At 35.0% G+C, this 12,904-nt stretch overlaps 1 pseudogene; it reads left to right on the forward strand.

Annotated features, from left to right (window-relative positions):
• The first annotated feature begins 5,236 nt into the window (after positions 1-5,236).
• Positions 5,237-12,161, forward strand: LOC142614543 (acidic endochitinase-like; annotated as a pseudogene).
• The last annotated feature ends 743 nt before the right edge of the window (positions 12,162-12,904 follow it).

Genomic DNA, 12,904 nt, shown 5'->3' on the forward strand with positions numbered 1-12,904 from the left:
ATAGATGACACAGGTTTCATCCACATTGGCATATCCTCCAAGAAATGACGGAGCCACTCTACTTCTTCTCCTACTTTGTCCAATGTGATAAATTTTAATTCCATTGTGGGCCTAGCAATGCATGTTTGTTTAGAAGACTTCCAAGATATAGTTGCACCATTAAGGGTAAAGACATATCCACTTGTAGATTTGGTGTCTTTTGTGTCAGATATCCAATTAGCATCACTATACCCTTATAGTACAGCTGGATACTGAGTGTAGTGCAACCCATAGTTTAGGGTTTATTAGAAATACCTTAAAACCCTAACTAATGCTTTCTAGTGGTCTTCCCCTAGATTACTAGTGTATCTAATTAACTTGCTGATAGAATATGCTATGTTCGGTCTTGTGCAGTTCATTATACACATAAGACTGCTTATTATTCTCGAATACTCCAATTGAGATATTCCTTACCTTTTATTCTTAGTTAGATGTAAATGTAAATTCACAGGTGTTCTCACTAGACTGTCATCATATTTTTTGAATTTCTCAAGAACTTTCTTAACATAATGTGATTGAGATAAGACAAGTCCATCAGATTTTCTAGAAATCTTCATTCCTAGTATCACATCTGCAACATCTAAATCTTTCATGTTGAACTCACTAGTCAACATTCTCTTGGTAGCTTTAATGATATCATTATTGCTACCTATAATTAGCATATCGTCAACATAGAGACATACAATGACATAGACACTTGCGATATCTTTAATACACACACATTTGTCACACTCATTGATTCTAAACCTATTTGATATCATTGTATTGTCAAATTTCTCATGCCATTACTTTGGAGCTTGTTTTAATCCATAAAAAGATTTAACAAGCCTACACACTTTCTTTTCATGACCAGGAACAATGAACCCCTCAGGTTGTTCCATATAAATCTCCTCATTTAATTCACCATTTTAGAATGCTTTTTTTACATCCATTTGATATATTTTTAGGTAATGCAACATTGCAATAGCCATCAACATCAGAATGGATGTTATTCTTGTAACAAATGAATATGTGTCAAAATAATCCACACCTTCCTTTTGTTTGTAACCCTTTACAGCAAGTCTTGCCTTGTACTTGTTAATAGATCCATCAACTTTCAGTTTCCTCTTGAATATCCATTTATGTCTTAGAAGTTTACAACCTTGTGCAAGATTGATTAGTTCCCATGTATGATTTTGTAAGATGGATTCAATCTCGCTATTGACAGCCACTTTCTAGAAAGGCGCCTCAGGTTTAGAAATAGCTTCCTTGAAACTTTGAGGTTCATCTTCTAACATATAAGTTAGAAAACCTAGACCAAACGATTTTGACTTTTTAGCCCTTTTACTGTGTTTAGGCTCAACCTCATTCCTCTTTTTCATCAAGTCTTGATCATGAGAGGTACTAGACGTAGACTCAAAGTTTCTCTTATGAGAACTTGATTCTTGTGTGGATTTGTAAGAAAATATTTCTTCAAAAAATACTGCATTCCTTGATTCAATAATGGTATTCACATTCATGTCAGGAATGTTAGATTTATGAATTAGAAATCGATATGCATTGCTATTATGAGCATAACTAATGAAAACAAAATCCGCTGATTTTGATCTTATCTTTATCCTTTTGGGAGTAGGGACAACCACCTTTGCCAGGCACCCCTACACCTTCAAAAATTGATAGGAAGGTGTTTTACCTTTCCATAATTTATATGACGTCTTCTTGGTTTCTAGATTAAGAATATAATTGGTGGAAAGAATAGCTTCCCCTTACAAGTTCCGTGGTAAATCGGAACTTAACAACATCGTATTTATCATATCCTTCAAGGTTCTATTTTTCCTTTCAGCAACTCCATTTTGCTGAGGTGAATAAGGTGCAGTGGTTTGATAAACAATACCATGCTGTAAACAAAACACACTAAAAGGTGATTTATATTTCCCACTTCTATCACTTCTTAGTACCTTAATTTTTTTGTTGAGTTGATTCTCAACCTCATTCTTATATTGAATGAATACCTCAATTGCCTCATCCTTGCTCCTTATTAAGTACACATAGCAGTATCAAGTGCAATTATCGATGAAAGTGATGAAATATTTCTTACCACTTCTAGTTTGTACAGCTTTCATGTCACATACATCACTGTGTTTTAATTCTAGAGGTTCAGTGCTTCTTTCAACTGATTTAAAAGATGCTCTAGCCATCTTAACTTCCACACAAATTTCACACTTATGATTAAAATCAATTTTGAATTTAGTCAATAAATTTAAATTTATCAATCTATCCAAAGTATAATAATTAACATGACTCAATCTACCATGCCAAACATTAGATAACTTAAGCATGTAAACAAAAGATGTACTTTTATTATTATCAATAGTAGGAAAAATAGTCATAACATTCATCTTAAACAAGACATTGCTCAAATATCCTTTGCCCACATATATTCCACTCTTAAAGAGTAAAAATATATCAGACTCAAAAACCAACTTGAAACCATTCTTGCTCAACAATGAGTTAGATACAAGGTTCTTTTGAATGTCTGGCACATGCAGTACATCCTTCAAAGTAAGATACTTGCCTGTAGTCATCTTTAGAACAACCTTTCCAAATCCTTCAATCTTAGAGATTGAAGAATTACCCATGAAATTTTTTTCTCCATTGCCCACATGATTATATGTAGAAAACATTTTCTTTTTTGAGCATACATGGCAAGTATCCCCATTGTCCACCCACAATTCCTTGGTATTTCCTCATATCAAGTTCATTTAAAAAATCACTGTAGAAAGGTTCATGTTGGTTTGAGCCACAACAGGATTCACAACAATTTTATTTGACATCTGTATTCAACAAAACTCAAACAAATTAAATCTTCAAAAATAGCCAAGTTTAAGAAAGAAATATAAACACTAACTTTCAGACAACGTTACTATGCAAAATAAGAAGTCAAGCCAACTATTTTTCAAAACCAAATTGCAGAAACAGTGCAGGCACCATTTGTACAAACCAGACAAATAAATTTACACAATGCCCGGTCAAACAAAGATTCAAATAAGACAAAAAATCCTAATATAATATAATATAATCAAGAAGAAAAAAAATCTTAAAAAGACATAACTAACAAAACAATATTTTTCAAAACTAAATTGAAACAGTGCAGGCACAATTTGTACAAACCAGACAAAGAAATTTACATAATGCCCGGTCAAACAAAGATTCAAATAAGACAAAAAGTCCTAATATAATATAATATAATCAAGAAGAAAAAAAATCTTGAAAAGGCATAACTAACAAAACATAATATAAAGCAAATTATACCGTCAATCACGAAAATGAACGTTATCAAAAGATCAAACTTTACAGTTTCACTATATAGTATAAACAAGTAGATATTCATGATAAATAATAAACACAAACTTAGTTTTTTCAAGTTTTTTGAAAAACACTAAATTCCTTTCACTATAAATCACAAAAATAAATTAAAGGAAATTTGCTTTAAGATGGTTGGATATATATCAACAATTTACTTTTGTGATTAACAAAAAGAAATAATATACAGATTTAAATATAAGCAATAACAAAAATAGATATGATAGACAAAAGTAATAAATAAATACTATATATATAAGAGGAAATTTGCAAATAATTAAAAACTCACAAACCAAATGTGTGAATGATGAATGAGTCATATCAAATCTTGTGTTTGACAACATTTCCTTATTGTAGATTTCTTCCTTCACATAATCTGTGGTGCTTTGAGACTCACGAACGTCTGCCTTTCAAGATAAAATGATCTACAACATGGAGAAGAAGCACACAAGGTCCGTACTCTGCGAACTATTTTATTTCTCTTTCTCTTTTTGCGACTCAAATGGATGCAAAAAATATTTTTTCTCTGGAAGAGTTTCTCAAAAGTTGTTTTTTTCATGAATGAGGGATTATGAAAATATACGTTACTAAACAGACACTGTTTTAGATATAATTGTTGTATATAGACTTATTAACTCAAAAAAATAATAAAATATTATTATTAATTAGACAACAGGGCCCAATCCACATATGCCTAAAGTCCAACCCATTGACCAACTCATGAGCATCGAAATCCATATTCTCTATTATTTCCTACGTGGGACTCAAAGATTTTCACCACTTCAATACCGTATTCAAGTTGACACATTAGGAGTCAATTTCTTATTCACCCATAATATTTATCTACAAATTCCTCTATTTATCCCTCTTATTCTTTTATTTATTTAATTATTGATTGTCTACACAAAACCAATGATACGCTTTGGAAATGAAGGATCCAAGTGTTATTGTTGTCGAAAACTACAAGCGGTTCAGAAGCGAAGGATAGTGGTGGGACCATGAAGTCTAGTAATCTCTCTTCTAAGTATCTCTCTCTGTCAATGTTGAACCCAACTTTCTCCCTCTGGTGATGCTACGTGAGTGTTGTTAGTCACTTTCAATGGCAAATTAACAAATGTCTAACAGATGCCCTAATTTGGCAAAAGTGTGAAGTGCTAAATTAAAAGTTTAAGGGTATAATAGCCATTACTTCAAAATTCAAGTTTGAAGGTTTTAGGCACCTTTCACGTTAGGAGAAGAAGATTCTTGACTAGTTTTTATTAGAGCTTGTAAGGTGCAAAATGGATTTAGAAAATTAGAGCAGGAATTATATATATTTCCTTCGAATTAAGAAATCTCATTATACTATGAAAATGTGGCAATCGTGGAGGACCATGAATGAAGTTGGCAAGTCACTGCCTCTGGCGTGATGTGGAAAAATGCTGAGGACAACAAACCATTCTAAGGTTTAAGATGACCCAATCTAGATAACTCCAAATCGAAATTTAGGATATGGAACTTACAATTGGCTAATGTTGGAGACAAACAAGACGTGACAAATTCAACCATTCAACCACAAAAAACTGCACTTACTAGCTCACACAAATGCAAAGAAATGTGACGATCCCAAAAGAATATGACTCATGAGGAGGGCTAGAATAGTCTCCAATCTACAACTTCGTGTACGTGTAATAAAGATTATTAAGATTTAGGGAAAATATAATGATGTGAAATTAAAGTAACCCTTTAGCCATGCATTCCTTAATTATTGTTATTAGGCCATCAATCACCTATAAAAAGCATGCATTACTCACTTACTCTGCAAAGTCGAGCAAAATATAAACAGTGCTAACTAAAAACTCTATACAACTTCAAAATGGCACTCAAGTCACCAATTTCAGTAGCTTTACTCTGCTTAGTAATGTTGGAAAATATGGCTAAATGAACAAGTTTTGATTCAATAATACAAACCCTAAAAAATTAGCAATGTCAAAATTAAATAGATAGAGTTAGAAAGATCTCACAAACTATAGAATTACACAAAATGCGTTGTCTTTAAAGGCTGATTCGTGCCACCCGGAGTAGAACTCGGTGCGAATGGCTCTCTTGGCTGAACAACCCCCCAAGATTAGACTATAGTAATTTCTTCAAGTTGATCACACACTCAAGCAAGAAGAACTAGGAACAACCTTACTTGCCTTTCCTTAAAACTAAAATTTAGAAGCTGAAATTTTTGTGGGGAAGAGCATAAAGTTTAGGGCTGAACAGAGGAAGGAGAATGGCGGCAGCAAGCAAAAAAACTGAAGAAAAAAAGAATAAAACAGGGTTTCTTATATGCCAACTAAAGGAGATAAGTGGGTTGACTGAAGGACAAGTTGCCAATGGCTACTGTGCAGATTTGATGCACAATAGGCTATTCATTTAATGCCCAACGGGCTGCTCAGAAGCTCACCAATGGACATAGCAAAAATCAAATCAAATTTGGGCTAAAAGAAAGTAAGAGGAAAGGTGAAGCCCAAGAATGATGTAACAATCCCAAGCCAAAGCCCAAGCCAACACCTAGCCCATTATGTTCCAACTTACCACCTAAGATATGCAAAGCCTTATAAACTCATAACAAGATTTATCCCTAACCAATGTGGAACACAAAACAAATGTTAAGTGTTTAAAACACACTCACTCCAACAATCCCCCACATGTTACAAACACTAGACTAGGAAATGCGATAAACTCAAGAAGGCATGCATCAATATCGTACTCTAAGATTTTAACCATACTTAGGATAAATAAGTAGGAACTACTAGATAATGGTGGAGTTAGAGTCTTTTAACCAAGCTATTAGATAACCAAACTTATCACCCACATACCTTTCTTTACCAAGGTTGTTCCATAAGTGGGTTGGCGCCTTATACAGGCCATGCGCCATGGGGCTTTATGAGCGCTCTAAAGACCTACCCAAGTCTCATAAGAAGCGGCACAACTTCCACTCCCACATATGTGGCATCCATCAAGAGTGTGTGCAGTACACCCCATCCCAACAGGTAGGGACTATGGATCCATTAAGATCTAGAGCTCAACCTCCAACAATCTGCAACTTAGCACTGTCTCACACCATAGGGATGGACTCATCACTAATCTCCTCAATGAGATAGCGGAATACATAATAACTGACAGTGCCCATATGGACCACAAATGACCTTTACCCATTTAACCCCTCGCGTGGAATCACCCATCATAGAGGTTGGGCATTGGCCATAGTGTCACAATTTGGGTATCAGTCCTATCCCCCTCGATGTCTTACTCACCAGCCTTCTTGCTAGTGGCTTGGTCAAAAGATCGGCCAAATTCCTTTTTAACCTCACAAAGTCTAAGGACATCACACCATTATCAATGAGCTGTCTCACAATATTGTGCCTCCATCAGATATGTTGACTTTTCCCATTATAGATTTTGTTCTTAGCATGTGCTATGTCAGCCTGGCAATCATAATGTATGCAAATAGAGGCAATAGAGTTAGTATACAATGGTATATCAATTAACAAACTCCTAAGCCACTCGGCTTCGGACCCAGCCTTTTCTAAGGCTACTAACTCTAATTCCATGGTGGATCTCGCTATGCAATTCTGCTTGGATGATTTCCAAGAGACAGCCCCTCCAGCTAGTGTGAACACATATCCACTAGTGGGCTTTACCTCATCTGTATCAGAAATCCAATTAGCATCACAATATCCTTCTAATATAGCAGGATAACCACAATATGACAAACCATAATCAAAAGTACCCTTTAAATATCTTAACAATCTTGATATTGCATCCCAATGTTCAATACTAGGATTATGAGTATATCTACTCAATCTACCAACAACATATGCAATATCAGGGCGAGTACAGTTTGTCAAAAACATCAAACTACCAATGATTTGTGCATATTTATCTTGTGAAACACTATCACCACGATTTTTAAACAAATGCACCTTTGAGTCAAAAGGAGTACACATAGGTGACATATCAAAGTGTTCAAACTTTTTAAGAATTTTCTCTATATAGTGAGATTGTGATAGTGTAATGCAATCATTATCCTTAAGGATCTTCATGCCCAAGATTATATTTGCCTCACCCAAATCTTTCATATCAAAATTAGAGGCAAGAAAGTGTTTAGCATCATGCACAACATCAAGGCTAGTTCCAAATAGAAGCAAGTCATCAGCATATAAACATACAATAACACTTTCATTATTAATAAACTTGCTATATATGCATTTATCGGCACCATTGAATACATACCTATATGTAAGCATAACATTATCAAACTTTTCATGCCATTGTTTAGGTGCTTGTTTTAAACCATATAAAGATTTAACCAACTTACAAACTTTATGTTCTTGTCCAAGAACTACATAACCCTCGGGTTGCTCCATATAAATCTCTTATTCTAAATCACCATTTAGAAAAGCAGTTTTAACATTCATTTGATGTACTACAAGTTTGTAAATAGAAGCAATGGCAAATAAAATTCTAATAGATGCAATTCTAGTAACCGGAGAATAAGTATCAAAATAATCCACATTATGTTTTTGCTTATAGCCCTTGGCTACTAAGCGAGCTTTAAACTTATCAATTGTACCATCCAGTTTTAATTTCCTTTTAAACACCCATTTGCAACAAATAGGTTTAACTTTGGGTGGAAGCTCAACTGATTCCCAAGTATGATTAGACATAATAGATTCTAATTCATTATTAATTGCTTCCAACCAAAAAGGTGCATCTACGGATTTAATTGCATCATAGTAACTTACAGGTTCATCTTCAACGATATAGGCAAGGAAATCGTTACCGTAATCCTTTTCCTTCCTAGCTCGCTTGCTCCTTCTTATTTCTTGCACATCATCAACAAAGTCATTAGAAATTTCAATAGAGTCATGCAATTCTTTTTCCTTATTTTTCAAAGGAAACACATGCTCAAAGAATATGGCATTTTCAGATTCAATAATATTGTATGATTCTAATATATCACTTTTGGACAAGAAATCTATAGCATGAACTATTACAAGCATAGCCAATAAACACACAATCACATGTTCTAGAACCAAGCTTTCTCCTTTTAGGCTCGGGTAGCATGACCTTAGCCAAGTACCCCCACACTTTGAGATATTCCAAGTTAGGTTTACACCCTTCCCAAAGTTCATAAGGAGTTTTACCGGTTTTCTTATGAGGTACCTTATTTTGAATATGGCAAGCTGAAAGAATGGCCTCCCCCCACATGTTAGAAGATAGCCTGGAACTAATAAACATACATTCATCATCTCTTTAAGAGTTCTATTTTTTTTTTCTTTTGGCTATTCCATTAGATTCCGGTGAATAAGGTGGAGTTACCTCATGTATTATGCCATTTTGTTCACAAAATTCCTTAAAAGGATTAGACTCATATTCACCACCTCTATCGGTTCTAAGTCTTTTTAATCCTTTTATTCTTTTGGTTCTCAACTTCACTTTTATACTTTATAAACATCTCCAAAGCTTCATCTTTGGTTCTTAGTAAATAAAGTTTAGTGAAGTTAGAGTGGTCATCAACAAAGATCACATAAAATCTTTTACCACCTCTAGTCATGGTGTGTTTTAAATCACCCAAGTCACTATGTACCAATCCAAGAAGCTCGGTTTCTCTTGTTATAGATTTACAAGGTTTCTTGGTGATTTTAGTTTCGGCACAAATTTTACATTTGTCCATATTAGCTTCACTTAGTGAGTTAATAATTCCACATTCTTTCATTTTCTTTATATAGCCAAAATTAACATGTCCAAGTCTACCATGCCAAACATCAATGGAATCAACAAAGTAAGCACAAGAAAATGAACCACTTTAATTAATAACTTGATCAACATTAAGTACAAAAAGACCTTCATCATCATAGCCTTTACCAACAAAGACTTCATTCTTAGTTAAAGTAACTATACCACGATCAAATAAAACTTTAATATCGGCCTTACCAAGTAAATGTACCGAAATAAGATTGTGTCGAAAGTGAGGTACATGAAGGACATTATTGAGTGAAAGAGTTTTACTGGAAGTTAGCTTCAAGAGTACCTTCCCTTTACCACTCACTGGCATGGACCTATTGTCCCCAACATAGACACATTCGGTGCCTTCCGCCATAGGAGTGTAGGAACTAAACTCCTCTTTGAATGCACCAATGTGTCTTGTGCAAGCCGAGTCAACTACCCATCCCTTCACTTTTGTCACCAAGTGTGCCTCACACACCACCGCCACAATGATCTCTTCGGTTTGCATCACATTTGCCTTATTTGATGTAGAGCCTTTGTTGTTGTTCTTATTGTTGTTGAAGTTGCCTCTTGCCCTACATGTTGCCGCATAATGACCTACTTTGCCACAAATAAAACAATTCCCTTTTTCTTTTGGATTTGAGGATTTGGGCCATTTTTATTATGAAATTTTCCTTTTCCCTTGAAATCATGTTTCTTATTATGTTGTGGAGGTCTAGAGGGTCCTCCCTCTACAACATTAGCCTTGGAAGTAAATTCCTTAGCTCTAGAAACCTTTTTCGACATCCTATTTGTTTCTTCAATTTGAATATCAACGATAGTTTGTTGAAGATTCAAATAGGTTCTATGGTGGCTATACTGGTGTTTATACTCTTTCCAAGAGTCCGGCAACTTAAACACAAGGCCATGAGCCACAAACCTCTCGGGTAAGACATCGCCATCTTTAGCTAAGTCGGATACTAATTTTTGAAAATCTTCAATTTGGCTAGAAACACTTTTTTCCTCAACCATTTGAAAAGACATAAATTTAGCGGTAGCAAACTTTTGAGCACCCTCATCCTCAAACCCATAACGACCATTAAGTTCATCCCATAAATCTTTAGCACAAGTAAAATGACAATAATTATCAAACAACTTGTTAGATAAACCACTTAATAGTATGAACAAATAATTTATTTGTTTTTTCCCACTTTGCTATATTTATAGGATCATCTTCGGGTTTAGGCTCATAAAGAACCTAGTCAATTTCGGTAAATTCCAAGATGAGCAAAACCCTTTCTTTCCAATGTTTAAAATTATTTCCATCAAAAGCCTCAAGCTTTGTAATTTCCGAAATGACCTTAAGAGAATCAACAATTTGTTTCTTCATTTTTAAAACACAAAAATCAACCTTTAAAATTGTTGGAAAATATGGCTAAATGAACAAGTTTTGATTCAACAATACAAACCCTAAAAAATTAGCAATGTCAAAATTAAATAGATAGAGTTAGAAAGATCTCACAAACTATAAAATCACGCAAAATGCGTTGTTTTTAAAGGTTGATTTGTGCCATCCGGAGTAGAACTCGGTGTGAATGGCTCTCTTGGCCGAACAACCCTCCAAGATTAGACTATAGTAATTTCTTCAAGTTGATCACACACTCAAGCAAGAAGAACTAGGAACAACCTTACTTGCCTTTCCTTAAAACTAAAATTTAGAAGCTGAAATTTTTGTGGGGAAGAGCAGAAAGTTTAGGGCTGAACAGAGGAAGGAGAATGGCGGCAACAAGCAAAAAAACTGAAGAAGAAAAGAATAAAACAGGGTTTCTTATATGCCAACTAAAGGAGATAAGTAGGCTGACTGAAGGACAAGTTCCCAACGGCTACTGTGCAGATTTGATGCACAACGGGCTATTCATTTAATGCCCAATGGGCTGCTCAGAAGCTCACCAACGGACATAGCAAAAATCAAATCAATTTGGGCTAAAAGAAAGTAAGAGGAAAGGTGAAGCCCAAGAATGATGTAACAATCCCAAGCCCAAGCCCAAGTCAACACCTAGCCCATTATGTTCCAACTTACCACCTAAGATATGCAAAGCCTTATAAACTCATAACAAGATTTATCCCTAACCAATGTGAGACACAAAGCAAATGTTAAGTGTTTGAAAGACACTCACTCCAACAAGTAATGCTAGCATTGGCAATGGGTTCCAATGCTGGTGGAATAGTTGTATATTGGGGTCAAAATGGGAATGAAGGCACTTTGGTAGAGACTTGTGCCACAGGAAACTATGACTTTGTGAATATAGCTTTTCTACCCACCTTTGGAAATGGTCAGACTCCTATGATTAACCTTGTTGGCCATTGTGATCCATACAGCAATGGCTGCACTAGCTTAAGCTCTGACGGAAAATCATGTCAAGCCAAAGGCATTAAGGTTATTCTTTCAATTGGAGGAGGGGCAAGGAGTTACTACCTTAAGTCTTCTGAGGATGCTAGACAAGTTGCTACTTATCTTTGGAATAACTTCTTGGGGGGACAATCCTCCTCTCGCCCACTTTGGTGACGCTGTTCTGGATGGAATTGACTTTGATATTGAAGGAGGGTTCAACAAACATTGGGATGACTTGGCAAGATACTTATATGGATATAGCAATATGGGTAAGAAGGTGTACTTAATTGCAGCTCTGCAGTGTCCTTTTCCAGATGCTTGGGTTAGAGGTGCCCTTAAGACAAGTTTGTTTGACTATGTCTGGGTCCAATTCTACAATAACCCCCCTTGCCAGTACACTCCTGGTAGCATAAGCAATCTCAAAGAAGCATGGAAGCAGTGGACTTCAGATATCCCTGCTACCAAGATTTTCTTAGGGCTACCTGCTGCTCCTGCAGCAGCTGGAAGTGGCTTCATTCCTGTAGTTGATCTCACTTCTCAAGTGCTTCCAGCGATTAAAAATTCTCACAAGTATGGAGGTGTTAAGTTGTGGTCCAAGTATTACGACGATCAATCTGGATACAGTTTGGCCATCCAGAGCCATGTCTAAATATCAAGATCACTATTTGAGATTCCTATTTAAGTAGCTTCCAAGACGGAGGGTTTATGTATCTTCCATAGTGTTCTGTATGGATGTACGATTTATAAATATTATGTATAAAAACTTGAGAGAATTGTGTGTTTTTGGAACATGTTTCCTCCTTCCCTTTGGTTTTTCTTGCAGTCTTGATGACATGCTTGATTAACACCCTTCATTTTCCAAAACTTATTTACTATGACTACCAAGTTATCATAATTATAGTTTTATACTCGAATGATCAAATACAGTTTACATAAAGCTCCATATATAAAATTTTAATTATATGTTTTTTTTTTTTAGTTTATAGTAATTGACAACATAAGACTAATAAAAGAACAGTTTATCATAGGATGATATCAAATTGATGTTCCTAGGACGGAGCAAACAATAGATGTCAATAAGAGAGTCAAAATGGTATCTGTTGATGTACATAAAATAATAACTTACAATATTTAATTAATATTAGTGCTACAAATCCTAAATTTGTACTAGGAAAGAAAAGGTTTTTATTTTATTTTATTTTATTTATAACAATTACTATATCGTGAAGGAACAAAGCCTCTGTGGCATACACTTTCTCATATATATATAAAAGCTGTTCATTGTGATTTAGATAATGAATTTTGCACAAACATGAGTTTTTGTACAATCTCACACTAGGCTCGAGAAACAAAGAGAAGATGTGTACTCCAGCAACAAGAAGAAGGAAAAGG

This window comes from Castanea sativa, chromosome 11 (assembly GCF_040712315.1).
Source record: "Castanea sativa cultivar Marrone di Chiusa Pesio chromosome 11, ASM4071231v1".
NCBI classification, from domain to species: domain Eukaryota; kingdom Viridiplantae; phylum Streptophyta; class Magnoliopsida; order Fagales; family Fagaceae; genus Castanea; species Castanea sativa.